This window comes from Salmo salar, chromosome 10 (assembly GCF_965601325.2).
Source record: "Salmo salar chromosome 10, fSalSal1, whole genome shotgun sequence".
NCBI classification, from domain to species: Eukaryota; Metazoa; Chordata; class Actinopteri; order Salmoniformes; family Salmonidae; genus Salmo; species Salmo salar.
In genome coordinates, this window is record NC_138300.1 from 103,043,267 (window position 1) to 103,065,042 (window position 21,776).

Here is a 21,776-nt window from a genome sequence, read left to right on the forward strand (position 1 = left end):
ATAACCATAGGATGATTTAGCCACCACCATGCTTGAAAATAAGAAGAGTGGTACTCTGATGTGTTGGATTTGCCCCAAACATAACACAACACTTAGTATTCAGGGCAAAAAGTGAATTTCTTTGCCCCATTTTATGCAGTATTGCTTAAGTGACTTGTTGCAAACAGGATGCATGTTTTGGAATACTTTTATTCTGTACAAGCTTCTGTCTTTTCACTCATATAGGTTAGTATTGTGGGGCAACTACAATGTTGTTGATACATTCTTAGTGTTCTCCTCTCACAACCATTCAACTCTGTAACTGTTTGGCCTCATGGTGAAATCTCTGAACAGTTTCCTTCCTGTCCGGCAACTGAAGGACGACGCCTGTATCTTTGTAGTGACTTGGTGCATTAATACAAAATCCAAAGTGTAATTAATAACTTGACCATGATGAAATGTGTAAACAAAAAAAATATCCGTCTACCTGCGAGGTGCTTTTAAAAGCTGGTCATGACACACATCATCAACACAATTGTCCCAGAGACCCACTCCAATTTGCGTACCGCTCCAACAGATCCACAGGCACTTCACACTGCCCGATCCCACCTGGACAAGAGGGGAAATTACTATGTGAGAATGCTGTTCATAGACTACAGCTCACCTTTCAACATGATAGTCCCCTCTAAGTTCTTCACCAATCTATGAACCCTGGGACTGAACTCCTCCCTCTGCAACTGGATCCGTGCTATCTGTCCCAGACCTGCTGTTTTCAACTCTCTAGAGACAGCAGGAGTGGTAGACATACTCTGAATGATCGGCTATGAAACGCCAACTGACATTTACTCCTGAGGTGCTGACCTGTTGCACCCTCGACAACCACTGTGATTATTATTATTTGACCCTGGTGGTCATCTATGAACATTTGAACATCTTGGCCATGTTCTGTTATAATCTCCACCCGGCACAGCCAGAAGAGGACTAGCCACCCCTCATTGCCTGGTTCCTCTCTAGGTTTCTTCCTAGGTTCTGGCCTTTCTAGGCAGTTTTTCCTAGCCAACGTGCTTCTACACCTGCATTGCTTGCTGTTTGGGGTTTTAGGCTGGGTTTCTGTACAGCACTTTGTGACATCAGCTGATGTAAGAAGGGCTTTATAAATACATTTGATTGATCTTGGACATCCTGACAGGCAGGCCCCAGGTGGTGAGGGTAGGCAACAACAATTCTGCCATGCTGATCTTCAACATGGGGGGCCCTCAGGGGTGTGTGCTTAGTCCCCTCCTGTACTCCCTGTTGACCCACAACTGCGTGGTCACACACGACTCCAACACCAAGTTTGCTCACGACACGACGGTGGTTGGCCTGATCACCGACTACGATGAGTCAGCCTACAGGGAGGAGATCAGAGACTTAGCAGTGTGGTGCCAGGACAACAACCTGTCCCTCAACATCAGTAAGAGCAAGGAGCAGATAGTGGACTATAGGAGAAAGAGGGGAGAGCCAGCCCCCATCCACATCGACAGGGCTGTTGTGGAGCGGGTCGAGAGCTTTAAGTTCCTTGGTGTCCACATCACTAACGACTTAACATGGTCCCCACACACACCCGCACAGTCGTGAAGAGGGTACGGCAGTTCCTCTTCCACACTCAGGAGGCTAAAAAGATTTGGCATGGGCACCTTGGATCCTCAAAGTTCTAGAGCTACATCATCGAGAGCATCTTGACTGACTGCATCACCGTTTGGTGTGGCAAACTCACTGTCCTTGACCGAAAAGAGCTATAAAGGGTGGTGCGGACAGCCCAGTACATCACTCGGGCCGAGCTCCCTGCCATCCAGGACCTCTATATCAGGCGGTGTCAGATGAAGGCCCGAAGAATTGCCAGAGTCCAGCCGCCCAAGCCATAGACTGTTCAGTCTGCTACTGTCCGGCAAATGGTACCGGCGCTTCGGCTCTCTGACCAACAGGCTCCGAGACAGCTTCTACCCCCAAGTCATAAGACTGCTAAATAGCCAAACTGACAAATAGTAAATTAATGGTACCCAACCTATCTGCACTGACTCTTTCTTGCACTGACCCTACGCAAACTCACTAGACTGTATATACAAGCCATATACTCACATTCTACATTGAAACTCCCACACAAAACACACACACACACACACACACACACACACACACACACACACACACACACACACACACACACACAAGCATACCGACACAACACAAATACACATACTCATAATTTGCTGCTGTTCTTTATTTTACGCTTATCTATCCTGATGCCTAGTCACTTTACCCTGCCATCATGTACATATCTACCTCAAATACCTTGTACTTCTGCACATTGATCTGGTACTGGTACTCCCTGTATATAGCTCCAAATTGATCTGGTACTGGTACTCCCTGTATATAGCTCCGCATTGATCTGGTACTCCCTGTATATAGCTCCGCATTGATCTGGTACTGGTACTCCCTGTATATAGCTCCGCATTGATCTGGTACTGGTACTCCCTGTATATAGCTCCGCATTGATCTGGTACTCCCTGTATATAGCTCCGCATTGATCTGGTACTCCCTGTATATAGCTCCGCATTGATCTGGTACTCCCTGTATATAGCTCCGCATTGATCTGGTACTGGTACTCCCTGTATATAGCTCCATTCTTGTGTATTTCTCTCTTCTTTTTTTTTTACTAATAGATTATAAGATATGAGAACAGAAAAACAGTACAACCCCAACCCCTCATTCCTCCCATCCATCCATCCAAACCCTCCCTCCCTCCCATCCATCCAAACCCTCCCTCCCTCCCATCCATCCATCCAAACCCTCCCTCCCATCCATCCAAACCCTCCCTCCCTCCGTTCCATCCATCCAAACCGTCTGTCCATCCATCCATACATCCATCCATCCAAACCCACCCCTCCCTCCAATCCGCCCACCCACCAAGGGATCATACAAGGATAGCACTAGAACAGACATGATTGCTTACCAAAATATCCATGTTACACTAAGTAAAAGAACAGGCTCTCCACGTATTGTATTAATGGGGACCAGGTTAAGTCTAACTTTTGTCGGGACCAATGCACAGTGTACCTAACCTTCTCCAGAAGCAGAGATGACATCCACCTCCTTAACCCACTGCATAAAGGAGGGCGGCTTTGCAGCCTTCCAGTGAAAGAGGACAAGGCGGCGAGCTAGCAGCGAGACAAAGGCTATTGCATTCGCCTGATGCGTGGTAGCATTCTGGTCTAGGGGAAGTATCCCAAAAATGGCAGTGAACGGGTTGGGGCTAACAGTTATATTACACATGTGAGAGTGCCTCAAAAATGGGGTCCCAGAAGCCACTCAAAGATTGGCATAACCAAAACGTGTCCCAAAGTTGCTGGACTCTAGTGGCATCTCAAACACTTGGGGTCAACATTTTGATATTTTTGCCAATCTGTCATTTGAGTAATGGAGACTGAAAACTTTGAACTGAATGAGCCCATGCCTTAGCAAAATGATGAGGTGTGGATACTCTTAATACTATATTGCTATATATCATCGGCTAGCTCGCCACCCATGTCTTGCTCCCATGCAGATTTTGTATTTGCCAAGGAAGGCGGATTAATGTTCCGTATTATGTAATATGGAGATTGTGCCTTTCTGATACGGGTTAAGATCTAAGCACCTCTCGACTGGACACTTAGCGGGCTCGAGTGGAAATGAAGAGATGTTTTTTTGGCAAAGCTGCGAGTTTGCAGGTATCTAATAAAGTGCGTATTGGGAATATTATGGTCAACCCTCAGAGTATCGAATGAGACGTGTTAACAAATAGGTCACAAAAAGCACTAGACCATTACTATGCCAGAACTGGAATGCCGTGTCAATCTACGATGCTGGGAAGAGATGATTAGATGTTAATGGAGAAAAGCAGCTTGCTTGTTTAAGGCTAAAGTGATTTTGGAATTAGGACCAGATTTTAAGGGATTCAAAATATGGGTGCCTAGGTTCATGAGCAATGGGGAGCACAAGAGCTAGACAGGAGAAGTTGGAAGGCTTTACTGTAACTCCATGATGGACCATCCTTGTTTTCAAATGTAGAAACCCAATAAACACATTTGGATATATTTGCTGACCAGTAGTAGTGTAAAAAATTTGGAAGGCCCAGCCTGACTGCGGGCTTAGGTCTCTCTAGATATACAGTACCAGTCAAACGTTTGGACACACCTACTCATTCAAGGCTTTTTCTTTAATTTTGCTATTTTCTACATTGTAGAATAATAGTGAAGACGTCAGAAATATGAAATAGCACATATGGAATCATGTAGTAACCAAAAAAGTGTTAAGAGTCTCAAATATATGTTGATTTGTTTAAAAGTAGCTACCCTTTGCCTTGACAACTTTGCACACACTTGGCATTCTCTCAACCAACTTCATCTGGAAAAAAACAAGGATGGTCCAACTGGGCCATCATGGAGTTACAGTAAAGCCTTCCAACAGTCTTGAAGGAGTTCCCACATATGCTGAGCACTTGTTGGCTGCTTTCCTTTACTCTGCGGTCCAACTCGTCCCAAACCATCTCAATTGGGTTGAGGTCGAGTGACTGTGGAGGCCAGGTTATCTGTTGCAGCACTCCAACACTCTCCTGCTTGGTCAAATAGCCCTTACACAGGCTGGAGGTGTGTTGGGTCATTGTCCTGTTTAAAAAGAAATGATAGTCCCACTAAGCGCAAACCAGATGGAATGGTGTATTGCTGCAGAATGCTGTGGTAGCCATGCTGGATAAGTGTGCCTTTAATTCAAAATAAATCACAGACTGTGTCACCAGCCAAGCACCGTCACACCTCCTCCTCCACGCTTCACGGTGGGAACCACACATGCAGAGATAATCCGTTCACCTAATCTGCATCTCTCACAAAGACATGGCGGTTGGAACCAAAAATCTCAAATTTGGACTAATCAGAACAAAGGACAGATTTCCACCGGTCTAAAGTCCATTGCCCATGTTTCTTGGCCCAAGCAAGTCTCTTCTTCTTATTGGTGTCCTTTAGTAGTGGTGTCCTTGCAGAAATTCGGCCATGAAGGACTGATTCACACAGTTCTTTGAACAGTTGATGTTGAGATGTGTCTGTTACTTGAACTCTGAAGCATTTATTTGGGCTGCAATTTCTGAGGCTGGTAACTCGAATTAACTTATCCTCTGCAGCAGAGGTAACTCTGGGTTTTCCTTACCTGTGACGGTCCTCATGAGAGCCAGTTTCATCATAGCGCTTGATGGTTTTTGTGACTGCACTTGAAACTTTCAAAGTTCTTGAAATGTTCTGCGTTGACTGACCTTCATGTCTTAAAGTAATGATGAATTCTCATTTGTCTTTGCTTATTTGAGCTGTTCTTGCCATTATATGGACTTAGCCCTATTTGGTAAAAGACCATCTTCTGTATACCGCCCTACCTTGTCACAACACAACTGATTGGCTCAAACGCATTAAGAAGGAAAGAAATTCCACAAATTAAATTTGAACAATGCACACCTGTGAATTAAAAGGTGGCTACCTCATGAAGGTGGCTGAGAGAATGCCAAGAGTGTGCAAAACTGTCAAGGCAAAGGGTGGCTACTTTGAAGAATCTGACATATTCAATATACTTTGATTTGTTTAACACTTATTTTTGGTTACTACATTATTTCATAGTTTTGATGTCTTCACTATTATTCTACAATGTAGAAAATAGTAAAAATAAAGAAAAGCCCTTGATGACTAGGTGTCCAAACTTTTGACTGGTATTGTACCTTTACATTTACATTTTAGTCATTTAGCAGACGCTCTTATCCAGAGCGACTTACAGTAGTGAATGCATACATTTCATTTCATGCATTATTTTTTTTTTTTTTGTACTGGCCCCCCGTGGGAACAATCCTTTCTCCTTCATGGATTGTACTTATTCCAAATGAAGTTGGAAAAGTACCTGTCCAGTTGTTTGAACATTGACTTTGGCAACAACAAAAAAATGGAATAATTTGGAATAAGTACAAAATCCCTAGGTAGTACAGTCATCTTATCAGAATTGTGACCTGCTAATAAAATGGCAATAGACGACCACCTTTATAAAATCCTGCTAAGTGTGCTCCTGGAGTGTTTTTGAAGTTATGTTTAAACACACCCTAAATGAGCGTGTGACCTTTATCCCCAAATAAGTAAATACCTGATGCTCCACCTTAAATGAGAAATTGGCATACCCAATTCCTTCTGCTAACTGATTAATGGGGAGGGGCACACTTTTTGTTAGGTTAAACTTATAACCAGAGAATATCCCAAAACCTTGTAGCATGTCCAAGAGATAGGGTATACACTCCAGGGTTAGAGATGTATAAAAGAAGATCGTCTGCATATAAGGACACCTTGTGAGTTATGTCGCCCCTTAGTATTCCCTTAATCCTCTCCTCCGTGCGCAGGGCCGATAGCAAGAGGCTCAATAGCCATAACAAATAGGAAAGGGGATAAACAGAAACCCTGCCTGGCCCTCTTGTGGAGGGTGAAATAGCTGGAGGTAATGTTGTTGGTGTGAACAGAAGCCACTGGGGACAAGTACAAAATCTTAATCCAGGAAAGGAATGATGGGCCAAACCCAAATCTCTAGTACTGTAAATAGTTATTCCCTCAACCCGGTCGAAAGCCTTCTCAGCATCAAGAGAGCTGACGACCTCTGGCTGTAGAGTTGGATGGGCAGAATAAAGAACATCAAGAGAGCTGACGACCTCTGGCTGTAGAGTTGGGTGGGCAGAATAAAGAACATCAAGAGAGCTGACGACCTCTGGCTGTAGAGTTGGATGGGCAGAATAAAGAACATCAAGAGCGCTGACGACCTCTGGCTGTAGAGTTGGATGGGCAGAATAAAGAACATCAAGAGAGCTGACGACCTCTGGCTGTAGAGTTGGATGGGCAGAATAAAGAACATCAAGAGAGCTGACGACCTCTGGCTGTAGAGTTGGATGGGCAGAATAAAGAACATCAAGAGAGCTGACGACCTCTGGCTGTAGAGTTGGGTGGGCAGAATAAAGAACATCAAGAGAGCTGACGACCTCTGGCTGTAGAGTTGGATGGGCAGAATAAAGAACATCAAGAGAGCTGACGACCTCTGGCTGTAGAGTTGGGTGGGCAGAATAAAGAACATCAAGAGAGCTGACGACCTCTGGCTGTAGAGTTGGATGGGCAGAATAAAGAACATCAAGAGAGCTGACGACCTCTGGCTGTAGAGTTGGATGGGCAGAATAAAGAACATCAAGAGAGCTGACGACCTCTGGCTGTAGAGTTGGATGGGCAGAATAAAGAACATCAAGAGAGCTGACGACCTCTGGCTGTAGAGTTGGATGGGCAGAATAAAGAACATCAAGAGAGCTGACGACCTCTGGCTGTAGAGTTGGATGGGCAGAATAAAGAACATCAAGAGAGCTGACGACCTCTGGCTGTAGAGTTGGGTGGGCAGAATAAAGAACATCAAGAGAGCTGACGACCTCTGGCTGTAGAGTTGGATGGGCAGAATAAAGAACATCAAGAGAGCTGACGACCTCTGGCTGTAGAGTTGGGTGGGCAGAATAAAGAACTTTTAAATAGCCGCCGCATATTATGGAAAGATTACCTACCTGAGATAAATCTGGGTTGGTCAGAGTTAATTACATTTGGCATCACTGTTTCTAAACGGCGTGAGAGGACCTTAGTGAGAATTTTATAATTGCAGCACAAAAGGCTTATAGGGCGGTATGAGCCAAAGTTTAGGGGATTCTTGTCCTTTTTAAGCAAAACTGATATAGTCGTCTGGGGCAGTTTCTGACTAGGAAGGATTTCATTGTACATTGAGCTGAGGATGGGGGATAGTTTAGAAGAGAATGCTTTATAGAATTCAGTAGGCAAGCCATCAGGCCCAGGAGCTTTACCACTCTGCATGGACTGGATTGCCAGAGTTGCTTCATCACTTATTGAGGCATCCATGTAAGTTTGTTCATCTGAATTGGGACAGGGAATGTTCAGATTGTCTAGAAATGTATGCATACGAGATGTGTCAGGAAGAGCCTCTGAGAAGTAAAGAGCAGGGTAGAATTGCTTTAAATTGATTGTTGACTGGTAGAAGTTGTATTTTATTCCTTGTTATCATTTTTTTAAACTGTATTGTTGGGAAGCAAGCATTTCATGGTAAAGTCTACACCAGTTGTATTCGGCGCATGTGACAAATAACATTTGATTTAGTTGAATCTGTGCTTGAAATTCACTACTCGATTGAGGGCCCTTACAATTATCGATATATGTGGGGTACAGAGATTGGGTCATCATACAAACCCATGTTAACCACTATTATTGAACACAGAATGAGTCCATGTACCTTTTTTATTATAGGATTTGTTAAGCACATTTTTACTCATTAACTTATTTAGGCTTGCCATAACAAAGGGGTTGAATACTCAAGACATTTCAGCTTAACATTTTCTATTAATACATTTTGTTTTATTCTGCAAACAAAATTCCACTTTGAGTTTATGAGGTATTGTGTGTAGATCAGTGACGCAAAATCTAAATTTAATACATTTTTAATTCGGGCTGTAACGACAAAATGTCAAAAAAGGAAGGGGGTGTGAATACATTCTGAAGGCACTGTATAAGATATTTAGCTGGTGAACATTTAGTAGTGAATTTCTAGTGTAACTTTATAACCTCTCTTGTGCTGCTCAACAGTCACATCATGAAACTTCAGTTTGCTCTTTGTAAGCAAACATACCATGTGACTGGCTCAATTTAAAAAAAAAAAAAAAGTTTTAAAAGGGACGGTATTGAAAATCATACTGTCGGTATTTCAAAATACCCCGGTATAGAGAGCAATAGTAATTGCGTCTTTTTGTAGGCCGTAACTTCGCTATGGTTTGTTTGCCAAAATCTATGGGGATAATTTTTTTGGGGGGGTGGGTTTGATAAACCTCAGAAGTAAGTTCTGTGGTAACACAGCCTTCTGAGATCTTATATTTTGTTCTATGAGATAATGTTAATCAGCTAATGTTACTTTTTGTGAATTTGGAAGCATTTATGTGTTATTCATAAAGGTCATGTTAACTGACTGATATTTCATAGAACAACATGTATAAGATCTCCTAAGCCTGTGCTAACCTCAAACCTTAATTTCGACATTGATCCCAATACCCAATTCTTTCCCCATTCATTTCCCCCATAGGAATGGCTGAACGAACCAGAGGTAACTCATTTCTGTTTTTTAGGACAACAAGTTGGCGAGCTCTATATGGTATAACGCCCAAGCCTACTCCGGGGTGCTAATAATTATGTCAATGCCATTTGTCTTCATTTTCTAAATAAAAATTGTAAACTTAAGTTTACAAAAATACAATTGGTCCTGCAATGTTGAAAATCCAAGAACAAGGTGTGGTGACCATTTAAAAAAAAATATATTTCAACATACACTACATGGCCTTCAAATGAGTGGATTTGGCTATTTCCACCACACCCGTTGCTGACACGTGTTTAAAATCGAGCACACAGCCTTCATAGACATACATTGGCAGTAGAATGGCCCGTACTGAATAGCTCAGAGACTTTCAACGTGGCACCGTCATAGGATGCCACCTTTCCAACAAGTCAGGTCTTCCAACATCTAGTGGAAAGCCTTCCAAGAAGAGTGGAGGCTGTTATAGCAGCACAGGGGGACCAACTCCATATTAATGCCCATGATTTTGGAATGAGATGTTTGACAAGCAGGTGTCAACATACTTTTGCCCATTTTAGAAGAAATAGGGAGTTATTTAAGAAAAGTGGACTGGTGTCAATATATTTGGGTGCAAATATATCTTACTCACACCTGGTTGTAACACATACCTTCCACACACTCCCCCTCCCCGCTGCTCCCCCTTTGGACATTTCCTCCCCCTCAACAGACCATTACCCTGCTCACACCCCAATGGACATTTTATATTTAGAATTACCACAGTTGTAAATATGTTTTTATAATTGTTTTTGTTTCATTCACACCTGCACTGTTGGAGCTTAAGTATGTTACTGTATACTGAAACTACATCTGCATGTGGCTAAATAAAAATCTAATCTTCCTGGCTTACAACTAGACTAAATTAATGGCTTTTCTATCAGTTTCTCATGGAATGCAGCCTGTTGGATGATGACTCTCTAAAGGTCAACATTGAGAGACGTTATGATAATTGTATGATTATACAGGTAGAAGTGTATTCTGACTCCATTATAGGTCAGATACTGATCTGGTATTGACAAATGAAAACCTGTGTTTTCAGTCACACTCAGTGGGTTTTAACATGCCTTATATAGAATAGGCCTTTTGTTTTTCAAAGCGAAAGGAGACTCAGGAAGGTCACTCAGTTTGGAATGGGGCAGGGTCTGATTCCATGGGAGAACGACCAAACGAATGAGTGCTTGTTTGTTCAAAGCAAAACTAACTCTCTAGCTCGCTTTGTCTCTCTCTCTCATGTGATGAATGCCAAGTTAACTCCATTTAGCTTTTTCATTGAGAAAAAAACCCACTTCTCTCTTGGCCTGGGAAAGTCTGTCTTTGATTTACCTCCTCGTATCTTTGTTATGGTTACAAATATGATTATCCCAGATGTGGCATGTGTACAAGGGCTCTCTGGGAGCGAAGAAATGGATGATAACAAAGTTCTGAGTGTTTTCCTTCTGCCGGTCCGTACCAGGAGGTCAGCCCAGGGGAACATGGATAACAGAGATCTGTCGATTGCTGCAACTGCATCCCACTGGATCGGTTTACCATTCTGATATACTGTACGGTGTACACAATCAAGTTTTATCTTGAGAAATGATGTGTGTGTGAGAGAGAATTTGTGATTCTGAGAATGAGGGTTTGGCGAGTGTGTGCGTGTGAGAGTGAGCCTGTTGGTATGTTTTCTAAGAAAATGTGTGTGTAATTGTGTCTGTTCTCTTAAGTGTGATAGTGTACAGTGCCTTCAGAAAGTATGCATAACCCATGACTTATTCCACATTGGGTTACAGCTTGAATTCAAAATTGATTATATATATTTTTCTCACCCATCTACACACAATACCCCATAATGACAAAATGAAAACATGTTTTTCAATTTTTTTTGCAAATTTATTGAAAATGAAATATAGAAATAACCATTTACATAAGTATTCACACCCCTGAGTCAATACATGTTGGAATCACCTTTGCCAGCGATTTATAGCTGTGAGTCTTTCTGGGTAAGTCTCTAAGAGCTATGCACACCTGGATTGTACAATATTTGTTCATTATTCTTTTAAAGATTCTTCAAGTTGGTTGATGAACATTGTTAGACAGCCATTTTCAAGTCTTGGCTTAGATTTTCAAGCTGGTTTAAGTCAAAACTGTAACAAGGCCACTCAAGAACATTGAATGTTGTCTTGGTAAGCAACTCCAGTGTATATTTGGCCTTGTGTTTTAGGTTGTTGTCCTGCTGAAAGGTGAGTTTGTATCCCATTGTCTGTTGGAAAACAGACTGAACCAGGTTAGTCCTCTAGTATTTTGCCTGTGCTTAGCTCGATTCTGTTTATTTTTATCAACAACAAAAAAACTCCCAAGTCCTTGCAACTGACAAGTATACACATGACATGATGCAGCCTCCACCATGCTTGAAAATATGAAGAGTGATGTGTTGTGCTGGATTTGCCCCGAACATAACACTTTGTATTTAGGATATAAAGTTAATTTCTTTGCCACATTTCTTGCAGTTTTACTTTTGTTGCAAACATGATGCATGTTTTGGAATATTCTTTCTGTACCAGCTTCCTTTTCCACTCTGTCATTTAGGTTAGTATTGTAGAGTAATTACTATGTTATTGATCCATCCTCAGTTTTCTCATATCACAACTATTAAAATCTAACTGTTTTAAAGTCAGGTGCCCTTGGTGAGGCATTGGAAAACCTCCCTGGTCTTTGGTTGAAATTCACTGCTCGACGGACGGACCTTACAGACAATTGTATGTGTGGGGTACAGAGATTAGGTAAATATTAAAAATCATGTTAAATACTATTATTGCAAACCGAGTGAGACCATGCAACTTATGTGACTTGTTAAGCAAATGTTTTATTCTGAACTTATTTAGGCTTGCCATAACAAAAGGGTTGAATATGTATTAACTCAAGACATTTCAGCTTTTCATTTTTAAATAATTTGTGAACATTTCAAGACATAATTCCACTTTGACATTATGGGGTATTGTGTGTAAGCTAGTGTCACATCTCAATTGAATCCATTTTAAATTCAGGCTGTAAAACAACAAAATGTGGAAAAGGTCAGGGGGTGTAAATAGTTTCTGAAGCCCTCTGGGGTGCTGGGTTGTGTGACAGCAGCAGGCAGACACTGTGTTCCGGACAGACTTGAGGGTCGCGCCCTTACAGCGCTCACACAATCACAGGCCAAATAATTTACCGGCTCACTTAACCACAGCCAGCCACCCACCCACCCAGCCTGCATGCCTTTGCCTTGCCAGACAGACTGATTGACACTGAGGAGGAACATGAGAGTGAGTCACCCACATAATGAATCTCCATACATCTCCCTGGCTAGACAGAGGGGGAGGGGAGGGGGTGTGACAGTGAGTGAGATAATTAGATGGTATTCTCTTCTGCTGTGTGTGTGTGAGGGAAGATGCATGGGATTGAAAGAGCAGGTATGTCCTGTGGTGTTTGATGAGGGGAATGATGAAGGGGAGGTAGAGACGTAGGCCTAGAAAGAAACAGCAATAGGTTACACACAGTGAAACAGCAGGGATCTACAGCTGCAGTCTATTGGACAATGGATAGCTGTTATGATCTGGCTGGTCTACTACTACTACTTGGCAGTTGATGTCAGTCTGGATGTTTAGGCTCTTTGAATTGAATGTACAAATTGAAGTTCACATAAAGTACGTACTGTTTATGTAGTGTGTGTGTGTGTATAAGGAATATTTGTGTTATGTATACAGGGACACATTATTTGTAGATTTGTTCAGTTTCTTACCAGAGATGTTTATTAATTTGTTGCAAAATGTAAAAACATGTTCCATATGTTATCTTCCAGCTCGACCAACATGTTGCATTTGGTGTTGACAGGTGACAACCAGGGCTTTCGCTTTAGAAGTAGACTCAGTGAGATGACATAGCTGCACGATGTAAACCACAGTAGTGGGTCAATTTCCTCAACAACTAAGAGCGTTGAAGTGCGAGGCTAACTTCTCCAATGTTTTGCTCCCGTAGCTATCCCGTTGTAGCAGCGTGAAGCCCACCCATGCACATGTGCAAATACTCTGTGTGACGGCAAAGTTTTGCATCGCGCTCATCTCAATATCTGCAGTGCTGTTCATGGCAACATCTTGCTGAGTCTCCTTTAATGAAAATATTGATGCTTTTATTTTCACCCTGGATATACACTAGAAATCTGCTAAATGATGACAACAAATAACCATGTGGAATCCCCTGCTCAGTGGAGCCTCTTGCTGTATTGGATGGCTAAATTGATTTTAACCTCGGGGCATTTACATCTAAAATGACCCATGGGGTGGGGGACTGACGACCAACCTGTGTTGCTTGGCGGGGTGGAAAACATGGTTTCCGTGTGGGGATGCGGGGGGTTGCACGGAGACATTTTGGGTCTCTGGCCAACCTGTCCAAATTGGGTGTCACTTAAAAGCTAAGAGTCTACATCAACTACAAAGGCACCCACTCCATTAACGTAATCTTGATAGCAGTGTGGGATGCCCGCTACAGGTTCACAAAATGGTGGATGTCTGGTCATACGGCCAAGAGAGCAATGTTTTAAGAGTTATTTTGGGTCCAAACTGCTGCAGAAGACCCTCGATTTACCACCGCCAGCTGTCCTGCCAGGTACCACAATGCCAAGTCCTCATGTTTTACTGGGAGATTCCCCCTTCATGAGAACCTCATGCGCCCTTATCCAGGTACTGTATGTTGATAATAGGATGTTGGAATTCATTTCACTTTTTCTGTTTCTAATTTCCCTTTTTTACTGCATACATGTGTGCACCTCTATATGAGAAATGGCATTTTATCAAGGCTTATATCTGACATACAGTATATTCTCTTGTTACCTCTCATTCACAGCTGTCCATCTCAATGAACCTGGGCGTACCTACAACTACCGCCACTCTCGTTGTCGGATAGTCATAGAGAATGCATTCGGCATGATGGCTGCAAGGATGAGTTCTTGGTTGCCCAATCAAGTGTACCCCTGAAAACGCTAAGGACATTGTGAAGCCATGTGGCCCTCTACAACTACCTGTCCTCCACGGATGAAGCTGATGAGCCAAACGCAAGATACATGCCCCCCGCTTTTGCTGACACGCCCCAACTACCAACCTGGAGAGTGGAGGGGGGTTGTGGCAGGGGACAACAATCTCCAAGATCCAGGGAGATGCTCTCGAGCCAGGGCGTCACAGCTTGCAAGTGAAACAAGCTCAGGGACTTCTTCCTCTACCCCCCGGATGTGTGCCATGGCAAGAAGACATGGTTAGGTGAGGACAACTCAACGTGAGCCAGCAAATCATGCAGAATAGGCCTTTGTTTGGACTGCACACACACACACACACGTGATGGACGCTCAGTTCTTTGTGTGCACTGTGAACCAAAATGTAGAGTCTTAATTTTGTTGATTAAATGAAACCTGATTCTATGACATCTTAGTGTGCAGTAATTTAGATAAGCTTGAACTAGGCCTGTTGCAGTGACCGTATCACCGCCACACCGGCAGTCATGACCACAGTAAAATTCCATGTGACTGTTGATTCACGGTAATATCCTCTTATGCACTCTGGACATGCATTGGTAGTACTCAACTCGATCGCAATCAACAGGTCTCTAATGGCCTGGTACTCTATTGTCCCTCTAATCACTGACATCAATGCAAATACAATCTAAAATCACATCAAACACGTACCATCAAAACAGTAACTATGTTCTTTTAAAACTCACCTCACTGTAATTGATCAATTTGAAGAAAGAAGTTCAACAAAAGGTTGAAACTGAGTGGAATACATGTACATGGTTGTTGTAGATGTTGTTTCAAAGCAAACCTAACACAATAAAATGGGCAGCGCTTTCTAAGGCGATGATTAATTCAAAATACCCATTCACATGTTAGGGCTTATGCATACACAAAGTTGAGGAGAAGTAGAGATCAGGGTTGGGTTATAAAAAAAATATCTGAAACTTTGAACATCCCACGGAGAATCCATTATTAAAAAATGGAAATAATATGGCACCACAACAAACCTGCCAAGAGAGGGCCGCCCACAAAAACTCACGGACCAGGCAAGGAGGGCATTAATCAGAGTGGCAACAAAGAGACCAACGATAACCCTGAAGGATCTGCAAAGCTCCAGAGGGAATTGGAGTATCTGTCCATAGGACCACCTTAAGCCATACACTCCACAGAGCTGGGCTTTACGGAAGAGTGGCCAGAAAAAGCCATTGCCTAAAGAAAAAAATTGGTGTTAGCCAAAAGGAATGTGGGAGACTCCCCAAACATATGGAAGAAAATACTCTGGTCAGATGAGACTAAAATGTAGATTTTTGGCCATCAAGGAAAATGCTATGTCTGGCGCAAACCCAACACCTCATATCACCCCGAGAATACCATCCCCACACAAAGTTCTTGAGAGAAACCTGTTTGTCTTCCAGAGATTTGAGACTGGGATGGAGGTTCACCTTCCAGCAGGACAATGACCCTAAGCATACTGCTAAAGCAACATTCGAGTCATTTAAGGAGAAACATTTAAACGTCTCGGAATGGCCTAGTCAAAGCCCAGACCTCAATCCAATTGAGAATCTGTGGTATGACTTAAAGATTGCTGTACACCAGTTTGTTTCACAGTTACATTTTATTTTTTTGCATCTTCAAAGTGATAGGCATGTTGTAATTCCAGGTTGTAAGGCAACAAAATAGGAAAAATGCCAAGGGGGTGAATACTTTCGCAAGCCACTGTAGCCTACCGCATATTATTTCATACCGATTTAAGATGTCGTTGGTACATAAATTACAGTAATCTTCTTTGAGTGTGGACTATTATTATGCATACTGGATGGACTGGTTCTTATGCTATGCTTCAAACTTTATGTTCATGAGTCTGGGAGAGAACATACAGGCCAAGGCGATGGTGTTGGTTTATTAATTGTGTAGGGCAGTTTACAGAGTTGGCCTACAATTTATAGTGAATTTGTATTTGATTTTGAATAGTCTAGTAATAGGGCACTTTTTTTTCAGAATTAATAGGCTGAAACATTACCTTAGCTACAGAATATCTCACCACTGTCCATTTCCATCTATTCCCCTCTCTCCTTCGTTCCTTTCTCGAGCGCACGAAGAGAGGAGCTGTCAACAGTTTAATGAAATATGTTTAGTTGTGAAAACGTATTACTATCGACGTTCCCGAACAGTTTTCACTTGGTTTCCCATATTAAACACTGGGTAGTTGCAGGAACAGGGTTGGAGAGCCCATGGTATACAGACTTTGGGCGGGATGTCACCTCAGAGGTTGCATGCTCCTCAAACAGTGGTTGATGTGTGGAATGAAATAACCAGAGTAGCTTACCCGGCAGAGGTGAAAAACGAACAAGCAGGAAAGTGGTCGCTGTTCGCTTTGTCTTTTTCACCTGGCCCTGTTCCTGCCCATTTTGATGATGGGCCATTCAAAATCTAAACTAATTTCACATATTAGAGACCCTTTAAAGTAGCACCGCCCCCTCAAGGACCAACAAAGTCAAAGCCCCCGGGTGGGCGAGCATAATGTATAAGGAATTTCTCGCTGCTAATGAGAACCTTGATGACCTTGTACCTTTACGGTGGGAATTCTCGCAACACCAGCTACAGTAACCCATGGGGAGGGGGTCACATTCGTACAATCAGAAAGGTGGCAAATTATTGGTGCCCTGGTGGCACAAAATAATCTAAACTGCTCAGAGATGCTTGGGAAAATGGTCACAACTGGGGACCAGCGTGTGTGTGTGTGCGTGTCAGCTAGAACTTTACATTTGGTTCAGCAAATCTCCCTATTCTTGATACATTTTGCATGCCTTCTCAAACAGCTCCAACTGTATATGCACATCAAGTCTTCTCTTGGTTGATTGTGGGGAGAGTGTATGTGTCCCACATCTGTTGCTAAGAGGTAATGATGTTAGAGACGGTATAGGATGAATCACAATAATAGTATTTCCCAAAAATAATAATTGCTTGCCAAAAAAGCTAAATAAATTGTAATGCCACTCCTGGTTATAGGTAACAATCCTTCGTATGAATGGCCTACATTATTACACATATTATTTGGTAATTGTGGAAATATACTGAACAAAATATAAACGCAAAATGTAAAGTGTTGGTCCCATGTTTCATGAGCCGAAGCACACAAAAGCTTATTTCTCTCAAATGTTGTACACAAATGTGTTTACATCCCTGTTAGTGAGCATTTCTCCTTTGCCAAGATAATCTATCCATGAGATGGGTGTGGCATATCAAGAAGCTGATTAAACAGCATGATCATTATACAGGTGCACCTTGTGCTGGGGACAATAAAAGGCCACTCTAAAATGTGCAGTTTTGTCACACAACATAATGCCACAGATGTCTCAAGTTTACAGGGAGTGTGCAATTGGCATGCTGACTGCAGGAATTTCCATCAGAGCTGTTGCCAGAAAATGTAATGTTCTTTTCTCTACTATAATGTAGTTTTGGAGAATTTGGCAGCACGTCCAACCGGCCTCACAACCGCAGACCACTTGTAACCACGCCAGCCCCGGACCTCTACATCCAGCTTCTTCAACTGTGGGATTGTCTGAGACCAGACACCCGGACAGCTGATGAAACTGAGTAGAATTTCTGTCTATAAAAAAAAAACATTCTGATTGGCTGGGCCTGGTTGCCCAGTGGATGCCCTCCTAGGCCCACCTATGGCTGTGTCCCTGCCCAGTCATGTGAAATCCATAGATTAGGGCCTAATGAATTCATTTCAATTGACTGATTTCCTTATATGAACTGTAACGTAGTAAAATCGTTGAAATCGTTGCCTGTTGTGTTTATATTTTTGTTCAGTATAAATTAAGATATTCCAGATTTTAGTTTTTTTTTTTTAAATAACAGCACACAATAGAATTGAAGTGAGGGCGTTGGAAATGCTTTTGGTTGTTAATCTGCTTCTGTTCTGTAGTTGGCACTGTGCTCTTTTTAAAGGATGGATCCCAATCTCTCAAAGGCCCTAAAAACAATATCACATTTACATAAGTATTCAGACCCTTTACTCAGTCTTTGTTGAAGCAGCTTTTAGCAGCAATTACAGCCTCAAGTCTTCTTGGGTATGATGCTACAAGCTTGGCACACCTGTATTTGGGGAGTTTCTCCTATTCTTCTCTACTGATCCTCTCAAGCTCTGTCAGGTTGGATGGGGAGCATCGCTACACAGCTATTTTCAGGTCTCTCCAGAGTTCAATCTTGGTTTCATCAGACCAGAGAATCTTGTTTCTCATGGTCTGAGAGTCCTTTCAGGTGCCTTTTGGCAAACTCCAAGTGGGCTGTCATTTTCTTTTTATTGAGGAGTGGCTTCCGTCTGGCCACTCTCCCATAAAAGCATGATTGGTGAAGTACTGCAGAGATGGTTGTCCTTCTGGAAGGTTCTCCCATCTCCACAGAGGAACTCTGGAGCTCTGTCATCCCTGACCAAGACCTTTCTTCCCTGATTGCTCAGTTTGGCCGGGTGGCCAACTCTAGGAAGAGTCTTGGTGGTTCCAAACTTCTTCCATTTAAGAATGATCGAGGCCATTGTGTTCTTGGGGACCCACAATGCGGCAGAAATGTTTTGCTACCCTTCCCCAGATCTGTGCCTCGACACAATCCTGTATCGGAGCTCTATGGACAATTCCTTCTACCTCATGGCTTCATTTTTGCTTTGACATGCACTGTCAACTGTGGGACCTTTCCAAATCTTGTCCAATCAATTGAATTTACCACTGGTGGACTCCAATGAAGTTGTAGAAACAACTCAAGGATGATCAATGGAAACAGGATGCACCTGAGATCAATTTCGAGTCTCATAGCAAAGGGTCTGAATACTTATGTAAATAAGGTATTTCTGTTTTTTTATTTTTCATACATTTGCAAAAATGTCTGAACTTGTTTTCACTTTGTCATTATAGGGTATTGTGTGCAAAGCTGTCATTAAGGCAAAGGGTGGCTACTTTGAAGAATCTCAAATATAAAATATATTTTTTGGTTACTACATGGTTCCATATGTGTTATTTCATAGTTTTGATGTCTTCACTATTATTCTACAATGTAAAGATAAAGAAAAACCCTGGAATGAGAAGGTGTCTAAACTTTTGTGTGTGTGTGTGAAATGATTCAGACAATTTATATTGATAGAAGCCACAATATATTTCACCCCTCCAAAAATAAATTATGTTTACATATTAGTAAAGATTAGATTCAATTGAGAATAGTCTGATGGGTGATAATATGATCACTTGATGAGAGAACAGCGTGTGCAGCCTGAGGCAAGGAATAGAGTGCAAGCATTTTTTGCGACTTTCTCAAATCAGTAGCCTATAGTTGCATCATGCAGCCCATATATGTTTTGATTTCTAAGACATTCTAAGGTTTATCATTCATAATCGCAATTACAGTTGCCAAACTCTAAATCTGTCTTATATGACCTGTTTCAAATGATTTTACGTTCACCATAGCCACTTCATAATGGCATAAATATATATATTTTATTCAGCTAAGTTCAATTATATTCTTCTTACTAAGAAATAATATAGAATAATTGCACAGGACTTATAAGCAGATCTTTCTGCTAAATGAATAAGCCTACAGCCTATGGCATGGCGCGTTGCCAGATAACATATAGTAGACCAACTCATGTTCTGTTCTTCTGAAATTATATTTTCTTCATTTCATGTTTCCTTAGATCTGCCGAAAATAAATAATGGATTTATTGTGATGGTGTATATTATTACATTGATTTATAAGACTTTGCAAAATCGAAATGTAAAAAAGGCTGTATCAGCAGCTTGTATGCGTGGAGGTCTGGAGATGCTAAACGTGTTTATATAAATTACCGGTCAATTACCGTGAGACCGGTCTTTTGCTTGACAATAACCGTCTGACAAAGTTTTGTGACTGCCGCAGCCCTAGATTGAACTATACCACACATTCAAGCCAAGTGTTATTTGTCACATGCGTCGAATACAGCAGGGGTCGGTAGATCTTACCGTGATTACAGGGGGTACTGGTGTTGAGCCGAAAATATCCCCCATGCCAGAATTCTCCCCTCGCGTTCATCATTGCTGCGACTTGCTTGCTAGTTGAGATTTTGTCAGTTTAGCCTACATTTTACTGATCTTAGTAGCAGAAAGCATTTTTGTTTTCAGTTTGGCTATTTGTTTCAAGTGTACGTGGCGGTTCTAGCTTGAATGGCGCCCAGGGCGAACCCCCTTCAGCGCCCGTCTGCACCTGGGGGCGCCCCGTGCCGCGGCTGCCCATGTCGCCCGTACCTAAATCCGCTACCGATTTTGTATTAGTCTATAAATGCATCTCTTTGCCAAAATTCATCTTTTCCATGTCTTATTCGACTAGTATTTATGAAAGTGTAAGTATAATAATTCAGCCATAGTTGTTCTGAAATGTTTATTGCTTGCCAACATTTTACTCCCTCTGTTTAATATAACACACATACATTAATTATTAATTTCGGTTGCCTATCCTGACGTGAAGTTTGTTCTATAGAAAGTATTTGACTCTGTGTCGCAGAAAGTATTTGACTCTAGCCACAAAATTAAGGAAATTAGAAAGGGGGGATTCTGGCAGGGGGGAGATTTTCGGCATTACACCTGTTCCAAGTCAATGTGCGGGGGCACAGGTTAGTTGAGGTAATTTGTACATGTAGGTTAGGGGTAACGTGACTATGCATAGATAATAAAAAGTGACTAGCAGCAGTGTAAAAACAAGGTGGTAGGTGTCAATGTAAATAGTTCGGGTGGCCATTTTGATTCATTGTTCAGCAGTCTTATGGCTTGGGGGTAGAAGCTGTCAATGAGCCTTTTGGGCCTAGACTTGGAGCTCTGGTACCGCTTGTCGTGTGGAAGCAGAGAGAACAGTCTATGACTAGGGTAACTGGAGTCTTCAACAATGTTTTTGGGCCTTCCTCTGACAAATAAAATGTATTTTTTTTAAAGAAAGCCTGTAAAGTCTGTGGCACACATCTCTTCTCTGTTGTCAGCACTTAATGTTCAATATAATGCACCTTGTATTGAGATTGCGAAAAGCCAACAGAGCTTTTTCATCACAGATAAACCTATATTCTTGTTTCTCGTCTCTGAAAGTAAACCACAAAACAAAAGTGTCTGTTGAGAATTGACATGTAAACAACTAGTGCCTATTAAATAAAATGAGTGTCAGAGTGTAGATATAAATATCTATGAACAATATAAATAATAACGAACAATAGTACAACAGTGTCTGCTACAGTATGAACAGACATGGAATAAAATGAAAGTGTATTATCTGATTCCTGTCTGAACACCAACACAACAAGCTGTGGTCCCAGTCGTTTGGTCCATGTCCTCTTCTTGAGTCATGCACAAACTCATGCAGCTGGTTATAGAGTTCCTCCCAGAGTTGTTGCTAGAGTTCATCCATGAAATCAGCAATAGGTGCCAGGGCCCTGTGGAGAGGGGGGGAATTAGAGGAGTGTCTGTGGCGAGCAGTGTGCATGGTGAGGAAAGAGGACAACAGAAGAGAGGAAAGGGGATCAGAG

General features: G+C 42.1%; 1 long non-coding RNA gene across 2 annotated transcripts in view; it reads left to right on the forward strand.

Annotated features, from left to right (window-relative positions):
- The window catches only part of LOC123724506 (uncharacterized), a 140,299-nt gene that overhangs the window by 6,976 nt on the left and 111,547 nt on the right, over positions 1–21,776 (forward strand). The window contains exons 2-3 of one of the 2 annotated variants that reach the window (XR_006757065.2): positions 13,806–13,916; positions 14,080–19,412. The exons of the other annotated variant lie outside the window; for it this stretch is intronic. This is a non-coding gene — a long non-coding RNA (uncharacterized LOC123724506). Of the gene's footprint in view, positions 1–13,805; positions 13,917–14,079; positions 19,413–21,776 lie in introns of those variants that run through there. 2 annotated transcript variants of the gene reach the window in all.